General features: G+C 40.3%; 1 long non-coding RNA gene across 1 annotated transcript in view; it reads right to left on the bottom strand.

Annotated features, from left to right (window-relative positions):
• Nucleotides 1-13,210: 13,210 nt before the first annotated feature.
• Nucleotides 13,211-20,089, bottom strand: part of LOC140734751 (uncharacterized) — a 39,058-nt gene continuing 32,179 nt past the window's right edge. The window contains exon 3 of the long non-coding RNA XR_012100606.1: nucleotides 13,211-13,448. This is a non-coding gene — a long non-coding RNA (uncharacterized lncRNA). The remainder of the gene's footprint in view (nucleotides 13,449-20,089) is intronic.

The raw sequence follows: 20,089 nt of genomic DNA, 5'->3' as shown, positions 1-20,089 counted from the left end.
TGCTGCCTGACCGGCCTAGTTCCTCCAGCAGTTTGGGTGTGTTACTCATTTTGGTCACTTTTCAGTTTTCAGAAAGTAGTCACCATACTTTAATTTTCCATCTCTCTATGACACAGTGCATATTTAACTGACCACAGAAGATCAAAGAGACATCAAGGATTGTCATGTTATTACAGCTACTTGGCATCAAACTGCAAGTAGAGAGATTATAAGGATCTTGAATATTGCATTACGATAGACCACAAGTGAAGCAATATGAAACTTGGAAAGGAAATCCAAGAGATGAAGTGGTGAGGTATAATAGCCAAAGTCAATCATTCCATTATGGAGAGAGAGAAGTCTAATGTAGAGTAAGTCTTGATTCAAAAAGCCTTGAAATGTGCGATCAAAAAAACACTGCATAGTTGCTGAAACTACGATGATGAACAGATACCATGAGATTCATGCATAAACTCAATCAGAAGATCCTATGCACAAACTTCATGTCTTTTGTCTGTATCAAGAGTATCCTGAGCAGCTGCATCCCTGCCTGGTTTGGAAATTGCACTGTCTCGGATCGTAAGACCCTGCAGCGGATAGTGAGGTCAGCTGAAGGGATCATCGTAGACTCTCTTCCCGCCATTATAGACATTTACACCACACGTTGCATCCACAAAGCTAACAGCATTGTGAAGGACCCCACGCACCCCTCACACAAACTCTTCTCCCTCCTGCCATCTGGCAAAATATACCAAATAATTTGGGCTCTCATGACCAGACTATGTAATAGTTTCTTCCCCCAAGCCATCAGACTCCTCAATTACCAGAGTCTAGTCTGACACTAACCTACACACACACACACTTAATTGAACACTACTCCACTCCCTTAGCAATTTTTGCTCATTTCTTTCCCAATTCCTGCTAAAACATTGTTTACAGTGTTTACATTTACATTTATGCCATTTATTATCATATTGTAATTTGCCCTTTACTGTGTCTATTGTCTTGTTTATTAATTATTGTACTGTCTTGCACTGATTTGTGCACTTTATGTAGTCCTGTGTAGGTCTGAAGTCTAATGTAGTTTTGTGTTGTTTCATGTAGTACCATGGTCCTGGAGGAATGTTGTTTCATTTTTTACTCTGTACTGTACCAGCAGTTATGGTTGAAATGACAATAAAAGCAACTATTATTATTATTATTATTATTATTATTAAATTGAAAATTATTGTTCATGTTTTCTAGCTCTCTTGGAGTTTAAGTCCATGACCCTCCTCCATTTGCATATATTAATCATATCATCGGTTTGCACTTTTAAATGTAGAATAATATTTCATGAGTAGCCCATGCAATAGAGAATTCTGGCCTCAAGCAAATATTAGGATAGTTGGCAGTCACAAGATGTTTATTCAAAGTAATGGCTTTTAAGAAGATCTCAACAAAATTAAGAAGTTGAAAAGTAGCAGAGGCTCTTGAAATATTTTTTCTGAAATTTTGTACTCAGGCTTTCAACATCTCTATGATGATACGCTCTGAGGGGTTCATCGTTTTAATTGGTTTTGGTGAACAAGATTTCCAGCTGTTCACCTTCAGTTTGAAATCTGAATTTGTGCTTTTAACCCCAGTTAATAATTGATACCTTACTTCTTAAAAAGTAATGTCCAGGAAGAATCTAAGCAGAGCTGTGATAGCCTGGCATTGTCTTCTGTAGGATAATTCCACATTATCTTAAAATGGAACGCTTCTTTGTTAGAATCAGTATTTTGAATTATTTCTTCCCCTTAAGGCAGCCGTATATTTGCAACCTTGCTTTATTTAGGACCTCTGCTTTAGATAAGGAAGAGTGCATACAAATTACAGAAGACATTGTAGGTTAATTTTAGAGATAGTGCTCAAAAGTTGATTGTCTTCTGGGTTCCAGTGATAAAACAAACGAATCTAAACTGATTATGAGTCTGTACCGGATGAATTAGGAAATAAGGATTACTTGTGGGAACTGCAATTGAATTACAGTGCTCCATTGACATTGAAAACATGGTGGATGTGCAGACGAGGTTTATAGCAAAACTAATTTATGTTTCTAGATGTTTGCCTGCCACCCTGATCCCCATCTACACCAGTGGGTCACTAAATTCCCAAACCTGACGTTCGGTTTTGATCTTAAAATTGTAGCTATTCTGTGAGTGCTGTGTGAAGTTTACAAAAATCAATTAAATCACTTAAACTTCCGGTAATTTGTAAATCTCTTGTGAATAAATAATAATCCAGAAATAAATGCTGCATATTGTTCCAAGTAAATCATACTGACACAAAAGTGATCAGAAGAATAAAGTCTGCTTCACTTAATGCTTGAAAATATTGTAAATTAGGAGAAAGAAACAACTCCAAACCTTCAAAGTGATAACTACCCATAACCATTGGTGCAAGCAAAAGTGCTCTGCTTTTAATTAGAATGTAAATTATTTAAGGTGAATAAAGGATATTGAATTTGCAACTTGTTGATCTCATTAGGTCAGAGATATATAAATTTTACTTACATTAATTCACATTACTTCATTAAAATAATGTGTCAATTTTTAAATGAAAATGCAGTTTAATAAACCTGATTTTCTTCATCTGCTGAGAAGCTTTAGGGTCAAAACAAGATTACTATAACGTCACAAGAAATTAAATAAATTTGGATCTATAGAAAACTTTTTACTGCAGATTATTTGTTATGTTGCACTTTTAATTGGACAGTGGCATAAATTTGCATTACTTTCCTTCTTGCTTTCATCTTCTGTGGCTGAATATTAACCCAGATGGCATTTATAGAACATAGAATATTACAGCACAGTACAGGCCCTTCAGCCCATGATGTTATGCTGACCTTTTAACTACTTCAAGATCAATCTAAAGTTTCCCTCCCACATAGCCCTCCATTTTTCTATCATTTATGAGCCCATTTAAGTCTCTTAAATCTCCTTAATGTATCCACCTCTACCACCACCTTGCACTGTGTTCCACACACTTACCACTGTCAGTGTAAAAATCCTACCTCTGACATCGGAGGATTGGTTTTCCTCCAATCTCCTTTAAGTTATGTCCTCTCACCTTAGTAATTGCTGTCCTGGGACAAAAGGTGCTGGCTGTCCACTCTATCAATGCCTCTCATCATCTCATACACTACCATCAAGTCACTTCTCATCCTCCTTTGTTCCAAAGACAAAAACTGTAGCTCACTCAACTTTTCTTCATGTAACGCGCTGTAAGGTTTCACTGCTAATGTAATGGTTCCCCTGAGGCAGCAATGTTTGGGTTATGACTAGAGATAACGGGGATTTTGGAATGTGTGCCATCCAATGAGAAGCGTGTTGTTTTTTCCTGTGGGTCTGAGAGAAGGGATTTTGTTGTCTTTTGTCAGGGAGAGACGAAGAGAGAAGATGCAAGCGGAGAAATTTGGTAGACCACCGGGCGGAGTGGACTTGGAGTGAGGGTCTGAAGGTCAGCAACGCTTAGAGGGTCGAGGGAGAACAAATGGATGGAACCATGAGCTCCAACATGAACAATAGACTGTTTCATTAATGGGCCCTTTTTCTTTTTATTTTCTTTACTAACCCTATAGTCAGATTATGATTTATAAAGTTTAGTCTTTTAATTGCATACGGTGTGCTGTCTGATATTTTGCGGTTCAGATTTGTAACCGGGCAACACATCACGCAGCGTCCACACAAACGAGATTTCTCAGTTTGGCGGGTCTGGAGGCTGTTTTCCCCTCGACAAACACGTGCTGGCCGAACCTGAGAGTTCCATTCTTTAAAACGTGCTCTCTGATCCAGGCAGCATCCCGGTAAATCTCCTCTGCACACCTCTAAAGCTTCCACATCCTTCCTATAATGTGACTGAAACTGAACACAATGCTCCTTTTGTCATTAACCAGAGATTTATAAGTATGCAACATCAGCTTATGACTTTTGAACTTAATCTCCCAACTAACAAACACCGGTACACCACATATCTTTGTAATCATCCTATCAAGCTGCACGGCTACTTTGAGAAACCTTTGGATGTGGATCCCATTTGAGCAGATTTTAAAATATCTCTCAATAGCAGAGATATTTAAAAACAATGGAAGTCACTGTGAAAGGCTCTCAAGGTATACTGAAATCCTTTGTGTCCTTTATTTGTGGCCAAGGTGTTATCCGATTCTGTTCAATGAAAATGGAGCTAGCCAAGCTAGAGAATGTGTTAAGGTGGCATAGGAACAACCCTGCTATTGACATGTCTGTAAATATTTGTCAAATGTCACACACCTCACTGAACAAAACGACAGTTTTCATGTTTTTCAGTGGCAGGTGCACTATTGTCTCACTGATAGAAAGGTTGGTTTATTGTTTAAGCATCAGATTTTACAACAAAATCTATCAGTGTTGTTTTATTTTATAATTCCTACCTCAGTGTTTAATTGTGAAGTGCTTTAACATTGACTCCAGGAATTAAAATTGCGCAATTAACTGATTTCTTATGTATAACTTAATTTCTCAATTTATTAATTTTGATTATTGAAGTGAAATTATTGTATTAAATTATCATAGAACATAAAACAATAGAGCACAGGAACAGACTCTTTGACTCATGATATTTTGCCAAGCTAATTAAACTAGTAATTAAATGAGCAACTAAACTAGTCCCTTCTGCATACACAACTCCTTACCCTAATTTTTTTGCTATTCTAAGAGCCACTTAGACTCTTCTACTGTATTTGCTTCTTCTACCATAGCCTGCCATAGGCTCAGACCTCCACCCCATCCTGTCCCACCTAGAAAATGCTGCCTCATATGCCAGGACGTAATAACGTTGACTTCAGCTCTGATTTAGTACAATCATCCCTCGAAGGCTGGTGGGTAAACTGTCCTCGTTAGGACTCAGCAACCCTTTCTGTAACTGGATCTTGGACTTCTTGATGGAAAGACCCAGTCAGCCCGAGTAGGCAGCAGCATCTCAAGCTCCATCACGCTGAGCACTGGTGCCACACATCCGGCTGTGTGCTCAGCCCTCTGCTGTTGATTCACAACTGCACTACCCGATCCAGCTCAAAGTGCATCATCAAGTTTCTTGTTGATGGAACGGTGGACAGCCTCATCGGCATTCAGGGAAGCGGTAGAGAGGTTTGTCAGACGGTGTCAGAACAACAGCCTGAGTCTCAACATGGACAAGACAAAAGAGGTAACTGTAGATCTTCAGGAAAGCAGAGGTCAACCACTCTCCATTGCTCATCAATGGCTCTGCTGTGGAGTTAGTGAAGAGCACAAAGTTCCTTGGTTTGCACATAATAGGAGGATTCCTGTTGATAAGTGAAGGGCTTGGATATTCTTCATAACTGACCTCACATGTTATCTATACTTAGTTAAACTTAAATTTCTTTATTTTTCATTTTTCCTCCAAATCTGATAATCAAACACTTGGAATAGCAGAGGTGCCAGAAGTTCATCTGGGAGCAGGGTGTTGACCTTTGTAGCCAGTGGTTTAGTTGCTGATCATGGCCCACTCCCCCCCAGGCTTTGCTACGGTAGTAACATTGGGAGCATGTTGACAGCAGCACTGCCACACGGGTTTAACACAGCTGTGGTGATAGAAAAAGGAATGACCACGTGACACAGGCTGGGACCACCCCAATCTTATTCTCCTTCTCTCAGGTATGAAATCAGAGCCAATACCATCACGAAAGGTCATGAACAAAGTAAGCAGTATAAATATATGTTTGGAGTACATACACATACCTGTGCTCTTAAGTACATGTGAGTGGTGTGAGTGTGGAGTGAGCTACCAGAGGAAGTGGTGGATGCAGGTTTGGTTTCAACATTTAACAGAAATTTGGATAGGTACATGGATGGGAGCGGTATGGAGAGCTATTGTCTGGATACAGGTTGATGGGACTAGTGGGACTAGGCAGATTAATAGTTCAGCACAGACTAGATGGGCTGAAGGTCCAGTTTCTGAGCTGTCGTACTCTATGACTCTTTTAAAAGTACTTTATTCGATGTGCATATGAGGAAAAAGGCATACAGCAGCAATATGTTGCTTATGTAGATATAATATAAATAAATCATTGATTTTAATGGAAGGAAGCACCATTGAGAATGTTCTATCAGCTGACCCACCATCTGGTATGGGAATTGTAAGGCATCTGACCACAAGAACCTGCAGTGGATCATGAGGACTACTGAGAGATTCATCAGGGCCTCTCTTCCAGCACCCTACACCCCCATCCAGGCATTCAAAGAGCCCTCAGCATTGTCAAGGACCTCTTCCATCTGTCTCACAATCTCTTTGACCTCCTACCATCAGGCAGAAGCTACTGCAGTGTAAGAATAAGGACTGCTAGGCTGGTTTCAGCTTGTTTTGCTAGGCTGTGAGACTTCTGAGCATAGCACTACCAGTCAGTACACATTACTTATAACAGTGCCAACAGCATTTTACTGTTGTATATTTAACTATATGTTATAATGCACTTTATGTCAACTTGTATGAATTGTATTATCTGTTAATACTATTGTGTTAATATTAATTTATCTGTTGCATGTGATATACGTGCTATGTTTTGTGCCTCGGTCCCAGAGGAGCCTTGTTTCATTTAGCTATATACACACATGCACAGCTGAATGATGATAAACTTGAACTTGAACTAGTTTAAAATGAAGTCTATGATTGCAAAGAAAATGGAATGCGATTTCTCTTCTGTCTTCACCTCCTAATGTCTGAATTTTAGAAGAGCAATAGAATATTCCACCAAGCATAAAAAACATATTATTTATACAAAGTGACTCAATTATGTTCTTGGTGGGATCCTTAAAGGGAAAATGTGTCTCTCACTGTTCATTATTTCAACAGCACCATTGCCTTCTCTGATAACGTGGCTTTAAATGCCTAGCGTAGAATATAACTTGGAGTGTAATCCAATTTTTAGACTTGCATGAAACAAATAGATCTTATAAATTGAATAGGTTTTATTCTCTTACACTTAAATATTCTAAGAGTAAAATAAAAGTTGCATGTGTGAATTCAGATGAGTGTCATTTTCTCAATGGCTCTCTGCAGGAGCACATAATATCACAGTAAAGCCATCTTCAGGTAGTGAGTGAAAATGACATTTCCTTGTTTTTTCTTGGTCAGTTTTCTATGATTCCATCTGTTTCTAAGACTGTAATTATATGATGGCACTGTCACCATCCCATTGCACTGAACAGTTAAAAAAGGGGTATGATAGGAATAGAAAGGGATCTAGAATGAATAGTTAATCCACAGAAGAAGGAGGTACAATGAACTTCAGGGATGGTGGTCAGGATACGCGTGCAAATGTTGAGGTTGAAATGCTTACAATCAACTTCAACTGTGCTGTATTTATCATGAAATCTTACTGTCCGTGTCATATAAATTTAATTTGACACTTACTTATACAATTATTATCTACCAAGCTTCCCTTTGATTCTTTTAAGCGAGTGAAAAATATATGGGTGGAAATATATGCACATAGTTGGGAACTAACCTCTTCCTCAATGCCAGCAAGACAATGGAGATGACTTCAGGAGTACTTACACCACTCACAACCCTCTTTACCTCAGTGGCACAGCACACCTCACACAACCTCTTATGGTCCCAGAACACATTCTGCACAATCAGGAAAGCCTTTACTTTCTGAGGGAGCTAAAGAGATCTGGAGTATGCACATTTATACTTACATCATTCTACAGATGTGCAGCAGAGAGCATTGTCTATTAAAACAGCACATCACATCCGTGTGGAGGATCTGAGAGATCTTGGGGTCTGTGCCCATAGGACACTCAAAGCTGCTGTGCAGGCTGACAGTGTTGTTAAGAAGGCGTATGGTGTGTTGGCATTCATTGACTGTGGGACTGAGTTCAAGAGCCACGAGGTTATGTTACAGCTATATAACACCTTGGTCAGACCCCACTTGGAGTACTGTGTCCAGTTCTGGTCACCTCACTACAGGAAGGATGTGGATACTATAGAGAGAGTGCAGAGGAGATTTACAAGGATGTTGCCTGGATTGGAGGGTGTACCTTATGAGAGTAGGGTGAGTTAATTTGGCCTTTTCTCCTTGGAGCTACGGAGGAAGAGAGGTGACCTGATAGAGGTGTGTAAGATGATGAGGGGCATTGATTGTGCGGATAGTCAGAGGCTTTTTCCCAGGGCTGAAACGGCTAACATGAGGGTACATAGTTGTAAGGTGCTTGGAAATACACAGAGAGTGGTGAGTGCGTGGAATGCACTGCCAGCGGCGATGGTGGAAGCGGATACAATGGGGTCTTTTAAGAGCCTTTTAGATAGGTACATGGATCTTAGAAAAACAGAGGGCTATGCACTAGGGAAATTCTAGGCAGTTTCTAGAGTAGGTGACATGGTCGACACAACATTATGGGCTGAAGGGCCTGTAACGTGTTGTAGATTTCAATGTTCTATGTTTTATGTTCTATCACCCCAGGGTCCATATTCGTCAGTGTCTAATGACGGTTCAAGGTGACTAATTCTAATCAAAGCTTTTCCACATTCTCAAAGGCACAATGTGTTAGGCTGAATCTGGTGGCGAAAGCCATTCCAGAGGTCCTAGCAGACAGCTGGAAACTATAATTGAATACAGCTTGGCTGGCACCCGGATTTTTGAATGTGACTCTAAGGCATTGGTCGATAAGATGAAGACGAGTCGCAGAGTGAGGAGAAAACCTTTCTGTTCAATACTAGGAGTGGATCCTTAAGAGACATGCATAGTCGTGTGAATTTAATCCCCACTAGCCACTAGCCTCAAAGACTGCTCGATCTACCACATCTCCTCACCTGCTTTCTCATATTCACCATTAGTAAAGTCATATCTTTTTGTTTTTCAGGATTACCAATACTTCAAGCTTGATCCCCATGTACCACAACTTAAACACTTGCTACCTGCTTCAATTAGATAGATATGCCACCTGAGCACGCTGCATACACAAGCAGCACAGTCAGGAAGGGAAAATGCATCTCCAATAGCTCATTCTCATGGAGGAGTGACTGATGGTTGTTAATGGACTGGCCATCCCTGAATCATATGCAGCATGGATTGAAACAGGCTTTCTGCACTGCTTCTAATTTTCCTCTTTCTACGCCTCCTGCTTGCTCATTTTCTGTTTAGCAATCCTGTCAAGGGTTAAGCCCAGTATTGCCAGAATGTTCAGTTTGGAGACTATGTTTTGTAAGATAATTCTAGAACAGCAAGTGCAATATTGCCTGAGGATATGAAAATGTGCCAAATGAGATTGCAGGTGACAGACTGGCGCTCAGTGAGCTTGTCCTTGCTTTTCTCAATAAACATGAGTCACATGGAGAGAGGATGGCTTTTGCTTCTGAATAGCCACACATTGGTTTGGCCTGATTGCGAACTCTGTGACACTGAGTGACATAAATGGCTGCATCATGGCTGCATCAATGGCATCATGAATGACTACACTCCAGATATCTCCCAAACGTCACCTGAAAGTTTGCCACCATTTTCTGTTTTTTGTTCAAGAATTATGCTTCTATATGATGCCCTCGTGGATATGTAGAGCTGAAAGGTATGTTTGGTTCACATAGGAGAAATGGACATTTGGATAAGTGTGCAAAGGGCTACTATCTGTAGAACTGTACCTCAACAAAGAGACATCACACAAGCATTCAATTTTTAAAAGATCTGTTCTGTATCATCACAAATTGTAATTACAAGAAAAAATGTTTATTAATTATATGTTAATATAACATAGCTTATATATTCTATAATGCTAAATTAATTATATGCTAAACATATAATTAATATGTTTAGGGAATTATAGAAAAGGATGCAGGGAATAGTAGAAGAGGGTGAATTAATATCATTGAGTTAAGATGGTTCAGCAATCCTGTTTTCTCAATTCTTTAATCCTTTTCGCTCCTTATGGAGCATAGGGCCTCAACAAAAGTCCTCCATTTCCTGCGATCTCTAGCAGATGTTTTTGCAGTCTCCCAAGTTTGGTCAGTGGCTTTCAGTTCATCCAAAAGCCTACGCCTCCAGGTTTGCTTTGGGCGACCTCTTCTTCTCTTCCCTTGTGGATTCCATTCGAGTGATTGTCGAGTGACATTCGACTGGCTCTTCCTCAAGGTGTGGCCGACCCATCTCCACTTCCTCCTCCTTATCTGGAATACAATGGGCTCTTGGTTTGCTCTCTTCCATAGGTCTAGGTTTGACACTCTGTCGTACCACTTGAGGCGGAGGATCTGCCGGAGGCATTTGTTGAGAAAGGTCAGGATCTTGTTGCAGCTGGTGTGAGAGAAGAGCGAGATCATCTGCAAATGCCAGGTCTTCCAATTTTCCTGTTAACGTCCACTGGATGCCTCTCTCTGAGCCAGCATAGGCTGTTCTTGTAGCCCAGTTGAGTACCACAAGAAAAAGTAGAGGCGACAGCAGGCATCCCTGTCTGACTCCAGTAGTGACCAGGAACTCTTCGGACAGTCTCCCATCGTGGATGACCCTGCATGAGAAGCCATCATAAAGCTGCTTGATGATATTCACTATCTCTTCTGGTACACCATAGTGTTGTAAGATGCTCCACATTGACTTTCTGTCCAGGCTGTCAAATGCCTTCTCAAAATCAATAAAACACACATATAGTGGAGTTTGCCATTCTATTGTCTGCTCCACAATGACTCTAAGTGTAGCTATCTGGTCAATGCATGATCTCTCTTTCCTGAACCCTGCCTGCTCATCTCTAAGTCTCTGGTCAATGGCGTCTTTCATCTGCTCCAAGATGACTCTGGTGAGAACTTTGCTAGGAATGGACAACAAGGTGATCCCCCTCCTCTTGCCACACAGTAAAAGATCTCCAGATTTTGGCAGCTTCACAAGGAGGCCCTTCTTTCAATCTGATGGGATCTCTCCTGTTCTCCATATCAAATTCAGCAGTATATGCAAATGGTCCATCATAACCTCTCCACCCTCTTTCAATGCTTCTGCAGGAATGTTGTCTTCTCCAGCAGCCTTGCCGTTCTTCAGGCTTTTCAGGGCTTTTCGAATTTCTTGCTTGGTGATTTCACCTATATTGATGTTAAGTGGGTCTCCAGGCTCCAGGTCAGGTGGGTTCTGTGGCGGTGGTCTATTCAATACTTCCTGGAAATGCTCCTTCCATCTTGCCAGCTGATCTTCAACCGAAGTGAGTAGATGGCCTGTTTTGTCTCTAACAGGTCTGTTGAAATTGCTTTTCTTCCCTCTCAAAAGTTTAGTTGTTGTGTAGAGTGCCTTGAGGTCCCCTTTACTGGCCGCTGTTTCTGCTTGCTCTGCTATTTCATTGAAGTATGACCTCTTGTTCTTTTCGAGCTGTTTCTTCACCTCCTTGGCCATCACGCTGTACCTGTTGGCGGCAATTTGTTTCTGTTGCCGGGTTCTGGCCTGATTCGACTCCTGTTTGAGCTTTTTCCTCTCCTCCACCTTCTGCCATGTCTTGTCTCTGATCCAGGGTTTACTGTTGATGTTTTCTCAATTAATGCTTGTTTATTTAGCACCTTTGCATGACCAGAGCAGTAATTCCTCTGGGCCACTCTTTTAAATTCCTTAGTTATAGCTGCTTTTAATGAAAACTCTTTAAGGGAAAAACAGAAGTAGAATTAAAGTAATGGCTAACAAAGTTGAAGTTGTAACTGAGTTATAAATGAAAAAGATATCATTCAATGGTGATTTTCTGAACCTGAAGTCATATATTTGAACATTGACTTCTCTAACTTCTGTTAATGCCCCTCCTCCCCTTCTTACCCCATCCCTGACATATTTAGTTGTTTGTTATTTTTTTTCTCTCTCTGCCCATCACCCTGCCTGTTCTCCATCTCCCTCTGGTGCTCCCCACCTCCCCCTTTCTTTCTCCTGAGGCCTCCCGTCCCATGATCCTTTCCCTTCTCCAGCTCTGTATCACTTTCGCCAATCACCTTTCCAGCTCTTAGCTTCATCCCAACCTCTCCGGTCTTCCCCTATCATTTCACATTTCCCTCTCCCCTCACTACTTTCAAATCTCTCAGTATCTCTTCGTTCAGTTAGTCCTGACAAAGGGTCTCGGCCTGAAACGTCGACAGTGCTTCTCCCTATAGATGTTGCCTGGCCTGCTGTGTTCCACCAGCATTTTGTGTGTGTTGTTCTTATATTTGATAGCTGGATTGCTATACTTTGATGCCTGATTGGAGTTTTCCAGAATTCCACAAAAGTCTTATGCCAATTCAGCACCACGGACAGCTCATTGAGAGCCAGAAGTCAGTCAGTCAGTCAGTCAGTCTCTCTCTCTCTCTCTCTCTCTCTCTCTTCTCTCTCTCTCTCTCTCTCTCTCTCTCTCTCTCTCTCTCTCTCTCTCTCTCTCTCTCTCTCTCTCTCTCTCTCTCTCTCTCTCTCTCTCTCTCTCTCTCTCTCTCATCCCCCTCCCTCTTTCTCTTCTGAGTTGAAATGAAGCAATTATTTGCTAAGATAATTTAGACCAGTGGATCCCAATACTTTTTTGGTTTACTACCTCCTTGACTCAGAATCAGAATCAGACTTTAATCGCCAAGTACCTATGCACATACAAGGAATTTACTTCGGCAGATGTTGTCTCTCTGCTCATAACAATAATAATGATAAATATAAATGAAAATATAAATTGTACATACAGGTAGTGCAATCCAAGTAATAGTTAGCTGACAGTTAACCGGCAGTTAACTGTTCAGCAAAGTGACCGCAGTAGGGAAAAAACTTCTCCAGTGCCTATTAGTCTTAGTCTGGAGGGATCTGAAGCGCCTACCAGACGGAAGCAGATCAAACAGTCCGTGCGCAGGATGGGAGGAGTCCTTTATGATGTTCCCCGCCCTCTTCTTCAACCTGGAAGAGTACAGGTCCACAATAGAGGGCAGGGAGGCTCCAATAATGCGCTCGGCAGTCCTCACTGTGCGCTGTAGTCTGGTTCTAACCTGCTTGGTGGCGGCTCCAAACCACACAATGATGGACTCCCAGACCACATTCCTAGTACACCCCTCTCTCTTTCTGCAAAAAACTATAAAGAATTTTGATTTATGATGCACAGTGAAAGCGAATAGGAAATGCAATTTCAAAGCAGTGACAAATAATTACAAAAATATTCAACGTGTTTAAATCTACAAATAAAATAATTTCTTTATTTACTTACAGTAAAAACAATTTTCATTAACAATTTTAGAGTATACATTAGTAGTCCAGCTATTCAGTACGTCACTGCTTTTTCACCTTTTAATGAGACCGACAGGTTTGGTGCAGTGATATCAGCTTCTCAACATCAGGCTGAATGTCACTCTGAAGGAGTCTCAGATCCCCATGTTCAGCAATTTGCAGTCTGTTTTGTTGCTTGGAAAGAAGTTTGGCAACTGCACTGAAACTGTGATCCACTGAATCTGATGTTGATCCTTTTCCATAGCACAGGATAGTGTTCAGCGATTTCTTCCTGCAACAAGAAGTCTTGATGTGATTTTCTGATCCTTGGTGTTAGTTATTTTGTAGCGAGATCAGTTCTTCTTCCATCCTTCCTGTTATTTCCTCATTACAAGTGTTCAGGAATGGATTATTACCCAATCTGGAATTTGGATTGAGAGAAGATCCTGAAATCTATCTGACATGTCTTTACACAGCTCACCCAGGTGGGCACAGTATGAGGGGTGATTGATAAGTTCGTGGCCCAAAGTAGAAAGGGTCAATTTTAGAAAACCTAGCACATTTATTTTTCAACGTAGTCCCCTCCTATATTTACACACTTAGTCCAGCGGTCGTGGAGCATTCGGATCCCTTCTTTGTAGAAGTGGTCCACAGCAGGGGTGATTGATAAGTTCGTTGCCTACGGTAGAAGGAGATGAGTTATTAACTTCAAACTTTCTGTATTATCGCTCAGAGTTGAACTGCATGTGCATGTAACAAGAGCGTCTTGGACCTCCAGGTGGTCCACAGCAGGGGTGATAGATAAGTTCATGGCCTAAAGTAGAAGGAGATGAGTTATTCAGCTCTTGTTATACGCACGTGCATTTCAACTCTGAGTGAAAATGCAGAAAGTTTAAAGTTAATAACTCATCTCCTTCGACTGTAGGCTATGAACTTATCAATCAGCCCGTGCTGTGGACCACTTCTGGAGGTCCAAGATGCTGACTTCTACAAAGAAGGGATCTGTATGCTCCACAACCGCTGGGCTAAATGTGTAAGTGTAGGAAAAATAAATCTGCTAGGTTTTCTAAAATCGACTCCTTCTAGCTTAGGCCACGAACTTATCAATCACCCCTCGTATGTTTGAAGACCATCATCTGGTATTTTTTCTTTCTCTTCCACATCAGAGAGCCTTGGAAATTGGAAAAAAGTCCCAATGGTCTACGTTGCCCTTAAATAATGTTAACTTGGACAGAAATATAGAGCAGACTGATTTGACTTTGATAAGATTCACATAATTTCCTTGCAATTGAAGACTGATTTCACTAAACTTTACTAATAATTCTGACAAATAAGCCATGTCATGGCCAGTATTCTTGAGTTGATTACTGAAGGAAGCATTTGAGTTTTCAAGGAATTTCATCCCAGTTTGAAAAAGTGCATTAAAGTGTCTCAGGCGGTTTCCTTTAGAGAGCCATCTGACTTCTGTGCACAAAAGCAAACATTCAAGCTATCCATCTTTCTCAACACAAAACTCTCAAAATAGTGAGAATTGACAGCATGGGACTTGATTTTATTTACTGCTGTGATAACGGTATTTAATAATTTGTGCAGCCAATTACTTAGTTCTTTTTGCGACAGGAGGCTGTCTGTGAATCACACAGCAAATGGTAAATATGTTAGATACTACTTTTATCAAGAAAGTAATAACCCCCCACGGTGGCATCCTGTCATTGATGGTGCCCCATCTGTTGCACAAGCAAAAATGTTAGTGAGGGAAATGTCCTTCTCTTTAAAATATTGCTCAACACCCCAAAATATTGATTCCCCTTTCATATCTGTTTCTAGACCCCTTGCAAAGAACAGCTCTTGAACCATGCTTTCACCTTTTAAGAAGCACATATAACCAAAAAGCAAAGATTTAGTGCCTGGCAAGGTTGATTCATACAGCTACAGAGCAAATTCTGTTGTCCCGTGGATGTTGGTTTAATTATTTGGACTTATGTAAAATCGTACTCAGAATCTCCAACTGCTGGCAGAATCAGTTCTTCACCAGTTGCATGGGGCTTTCCAGATTTAGCAATCAGCAATGAAATATTGTATGAAGCATGCAAACCATCACTGTTTGGTTGTGAAGTACTGGCAAATATGTTTTGAAGTGTTTTTCGTTTCTGAAAGTTTTCAGGAAATAACTGAAAATAAGCCAAGTTCTTCTTTGCTTTATCTGAGTCATAAAGCAAAGAAATGTTCAAGAAGCCTGGACAGTTTCATTGCCTCGTTTGATAAAACTTCTTCACACAACAGACAGATTGGCTGCTGTTGGTTGCATGGTGCTGGTATAAATCCACATTTCAGATACTCCACACTACACTGTCTACACTTTGTTTTTGTTTGGTCTGCTTCTGCCATTTTCATTATGGATTGACGACCACATTCAAATCACATACTATTTAAGTCCAACCTCAATAATGATCAATAAAGTTATGACATCATAATAGCTCAGGCAAAACCTGACTCTCTGCCTGGAGGTACAAAACGTGCGACCACAGTATTTCTGTTAGGCCAGAGGCAAGAGAAATGCAGTCAAGACCATTCGAAAGGGTAGATTCTGAACTTTACCCCATTGATTGCCATACCTTAATTCACAGAAAATGCGTCACTGCATGATTAGAGTATAGGAATTGTACTAGCTAACACTGCACTGCAGTAGCAAATGGCAATAATGTGTGGGCTGTGCCTGGAAGTAATATGATTTCTTCAGTCCAGATTTCTCATCATATGCTAAATACGGAAGTGTCACGTAAATTTTCAACAACTACAATGCACTTCAAGCAAAATCTAAGAGAATGGTGGATTAACGAGGTGAGGTGATGATGTAATTGTTGTAATCAATTATGAGGCACAGACAATCAAATATTCATAATAACTAATTCATTTACTAAATTAAGCCTGTAATCCCTCATCTGCCCCTTGTTACTGAGTGCACCCCCCCACCCCTGTGCTCCTTTTATGTTTACCATTCCCTTGGAAACTCCCACCAGCCCCAGGGGAGCTTTGGGAATCATTTATTTAGACACACAGTCAAGCACACCACATATACAAGAAAGCCTGAAATATTCCCCCAGCATGATTGTGTACTATCAGTTTTAAAATTAGAAAATTAGAAATGCCTGTTTAGAGGAAATCCTAATCTCTCCTATAGAATATACAGAAGGAAAGTTATGGACCTGAAATATTAACTACCGGTACTTCTGTCTCTGTAGCTGGCACCTGGCTTGATGTATAATACACTAGATTCTGGAATAGTTCCAGAGGGCTGGAAAAATTGCAAATGTCAAAGAAGGGAGAAAGGCAGAAGAAAGGAAGTTATATGCTAGTTAGCCTGACTGGCTGGGAAGATGTTAGAATCCACTATTAAAGATGAGGCTTCAGGGAACTTGGAGATGCATGATAAAATAGGTTATTTTCTAAATGGGGAGAAAATTCAAAAGTCAGAGTTGCAATGGGACCTGTGAGTCATTGTGCAGGATTCGCTAAAGATTAACACAGATTGAGTTGGTGGTAAGGAAGGCAATGATAGCAATCATTTTGAGAGTAACTAGCTCAGCAACTTTGACGACACCTAAAGATATTAATGATGCATTCCAAGAGTTTTATAAGGACCAATCAACCTAAAGATATTAATGACGCCTACCAACCTCCAACTCTAATGAGGAAGAAATTGATAGCTTTCTGGGTTCATTAGGGTTACCCAAATTAATGAAAGAACAACAACAATACCTTGACTCCGCTATAACAATGGAAGAAATTCTATCAGTGGTTAAGACCTTCCCTACTGGGAAAGCTCCTGGCCCAGATGGATTTACAGCGGAATTTTTTAAATGCTATGCAGAGGAACACGTTGGTCTCTCCCTCCGGAGAGAGTGCCTCCTTGGTATCGTATTGAGTGCTCTGCTCTTCCTGCCATCCCTCCATTACAATGCTTGTCTATCAAGTTACCTTCTGAGGCAAGGTCTCACAAATGCATAGGCATTTGTTCTGGAATAAACTAGCCAGATTATTTAAATTTAATCCGTATTTGAATGAAGCCTTGAGCATCTGGATGAATCCAAAGTTGTGTAATGATAAGTCCCCTTTCTTCTGGAGGGAATGGCAAGGGAAAGGCATAATTAAATTGGGAGACCTTTATAATGGTGATAGTTTAAAATCTTCTAATCAATTAACCCAAAAGTGTATCTCTAGGTCACAATTTTGGAGTTATCTTCAACTGTGTCATTTGCTACATACAAGTTTTGGCTCTACACAGCAACCCCCACAATTTGCTACGATACTGTCTACTGTACTGGCTGCATATGGTGAAAGTCACAAAGCCTCAACCTATTATTCAGCTTTAACACAAATCTCTGGGATAATTTTCTGTTGGGTCTAAAAGAGCATGGGAAAAGATCTGAGTGTGACTTCTGAGACAAAAGATTGGGACAAAATATACAAAAATGTCAAAACAACGTCAAGAGACCTGAGGGTGCGCCTTATTCGGTTTAAGATCCTACACCGTTTTTATTGGACTCCAGCAAGGTTACATAGATTAGGGTTGAAAATTACCCTTGAATGCTGGCGCTGTGAGGTGGATAAAGGGGACTTAGTACATGCACTCTGGTCCTGTCACAGAATTCAAGAATTTTGAATTATGATACTTGTATATTGGTGAAGTTTCAGGTATTCAACTCCCTTTCTGCCCCAGACTTTTTGTCTTGGGAAACACACTTGGGTTACTTGGGGATTAAACACTCTCAAAATTGGATCCAGACAAGTATAGTGGTAGGAAGACAAGTTAAACTTAGAGGCTGGAGGAACTTGGGGGGAATAATCATTTCAGGAGTGGGTCACAGAAACAGCCAAAGTGGCAGCTTTTGAACGCATGTCTTACAAACAGTTTGATAGATTGGACATCTGCACACAAAAACGGGGCAAATATTTAGGTTTCCTGGGGGGGGGGGAATAATGCTGAATGTAGTGGTGAAGCATATTGCTGAATGGCAGTCTTTTCTGTTATTAGAGGTCTAAGTAGACACACATGGTTATTATATTGATATTTATTTCTGCCATGTTTGTTTTGGATAATTTTATGTTTTGTAATCTATGATTTACATAATTCCAACACTGACTCAAGGGTTCAGGGAAAATTTTTAAAAGAATTCAAGAAAATTTAAATCTTTAAAAAAAAAGAAAACAGGAGCAGGGATATAATACTGAGACTTTATAAGTCAGTACCTGGAATATTGTGAGCAGTTTTAGGCTCCTTATCTAAAAAAAGATAAGCTGATATTAGAGGGGGTTGAAAAGAGGTTCATGAAAGTGATTCCAGAGATGAAAGGAATCATGTGAGAAGAATTTGATGGCTCTAGGCCTGCACTCTCTGGAAGTTCGAAGTATGAGGGGGGAATCTCATTGAAACCTATTGAATGTTAAAAGGACTAGAGAGACTAGATGTGGAGAGGATGTTTTCTATAGTGGGGCACAACCTCAGAATAGAGGAACGTCCATTTAGATGAAGAGGAATTTCTTTAGCCAGACGGTAGTGAATTGGTAGAATTCAATGGCACAGGCAGCTGTGGAGGCCAGGTCATTGGGTGTATTAAAGGTGGAGGATGAGTTTCTTGATAAGTCAGGGCATGGAAGATTGTGGAGTGAAGGCAGGAGAATGGGTTTGAGAGGGAAATGGATTTGCCATGATCAATTGGCAGAGCAGACTTGATGGGCCAAATGGCCCAATTCTGCTCTGTGTCTTATGGTCTTAACAGCCTTTCAGTCCCACCAAACTCCTCAGAAACAAGCTTTGAATGTGACCTTTCTTCTAGGTATCAGGTGCCTGTACAATCCTTTACTGCATCCCACTCTGTAACTTTCTGAAGAAAAGTGCCAAGTTACAGGCATGGTGGATGAGGGGAAGTGTAAAGGTTGCAGAAAGGACTTGTTTGAGGATAATCTTCAATAAATTGCATATAACGCGGTTGTACTGTAAAAACTGCTCCAATTATAGAAGATACTGCAAAGAAAAGTAATGAAGCCTAGTTAGCTTTTGCTGCCTCTAGTACCCCTTGCCTTAGGGGTTTCGTTTGTCACCTTCAAATGTTTGCTTGTTTTCAAAATGCAACTTACGGTTTTCACTGCATTTTGAATAAATGAAGAATCTATCTATTCAATCATATTTCTTTGCCTCTTCTCTCTCAATCCTTCTGTCAACTCCCGTCCTGTATCACTGAGCACATTCTGAAAACTAGTGGCAAAACACTCACCCTGGCTTTGGGACCTAAGATCCTAGATGTTTACTGTTATACAGGAATATGGTAGCAGTTAGGTGTAGAAATACTAACAACTCCCAAGCAAACTGGGTAGTTTTAACCCAAGCCAATTATGTCTTTATCAGAGAAAGCAATTATATGAGTTGAATATCAGCCATATATTTCAATTCCCCTTTCAAACAGGTACAAGCAATTCTGAACCCTTTGGATAATAATTGTTACATATGTATCATTTTTATAGACATACATAACCCCATAGTATTTCTTAATAGTCCTTATCTCAACTGTGTAAATCTTTAGCAGAGATTTTGTGACTGATAAATAGAACATTTTATACAGTCGAGCTATTTTCAGTTTGAGATGTCGCAAGGATTGTGTTCTGTCACTAATGAAAGATATTGGAACCAATGTTGTTAGTTTCTTTGTGTCCCTTTGAAAATTATTGGCATGTCTTATTTTTATACTTAATGAGTACAGTTTGTCCTTGTACAGTGATTCATGGAGTCTAATTAAAATATACTGATTGACAGCTGTACCGTATAAAACAAATTGAGAGCAAACTATTGTTTGAGCAATACTTGTGTAAGAATCAGAATCAGGTTTAATATCAAGAAGACAATAACGTTAGATTACCATTATCCTTTTTACATCG

The sequence above is a fragment of the Hemitrygon akajei genome, chromosome 10, assembly GCF_048418815.1.
Source record: "Hemitrygon akajei chromosome 10, sHemAka1.3, whole genome shotgun sequence".
NCBI classification, from domain to species: domain Eukaryota; kingdom Metazoa; phylum Chordata; class Chondrichthyes; order Myliobatiformes; family Dasyatidae; genus Hemitrygon; species Hemitrygon akajei.
This window is presented reverse-complemented; position numbering and strand designations above follow the sequence as displayed.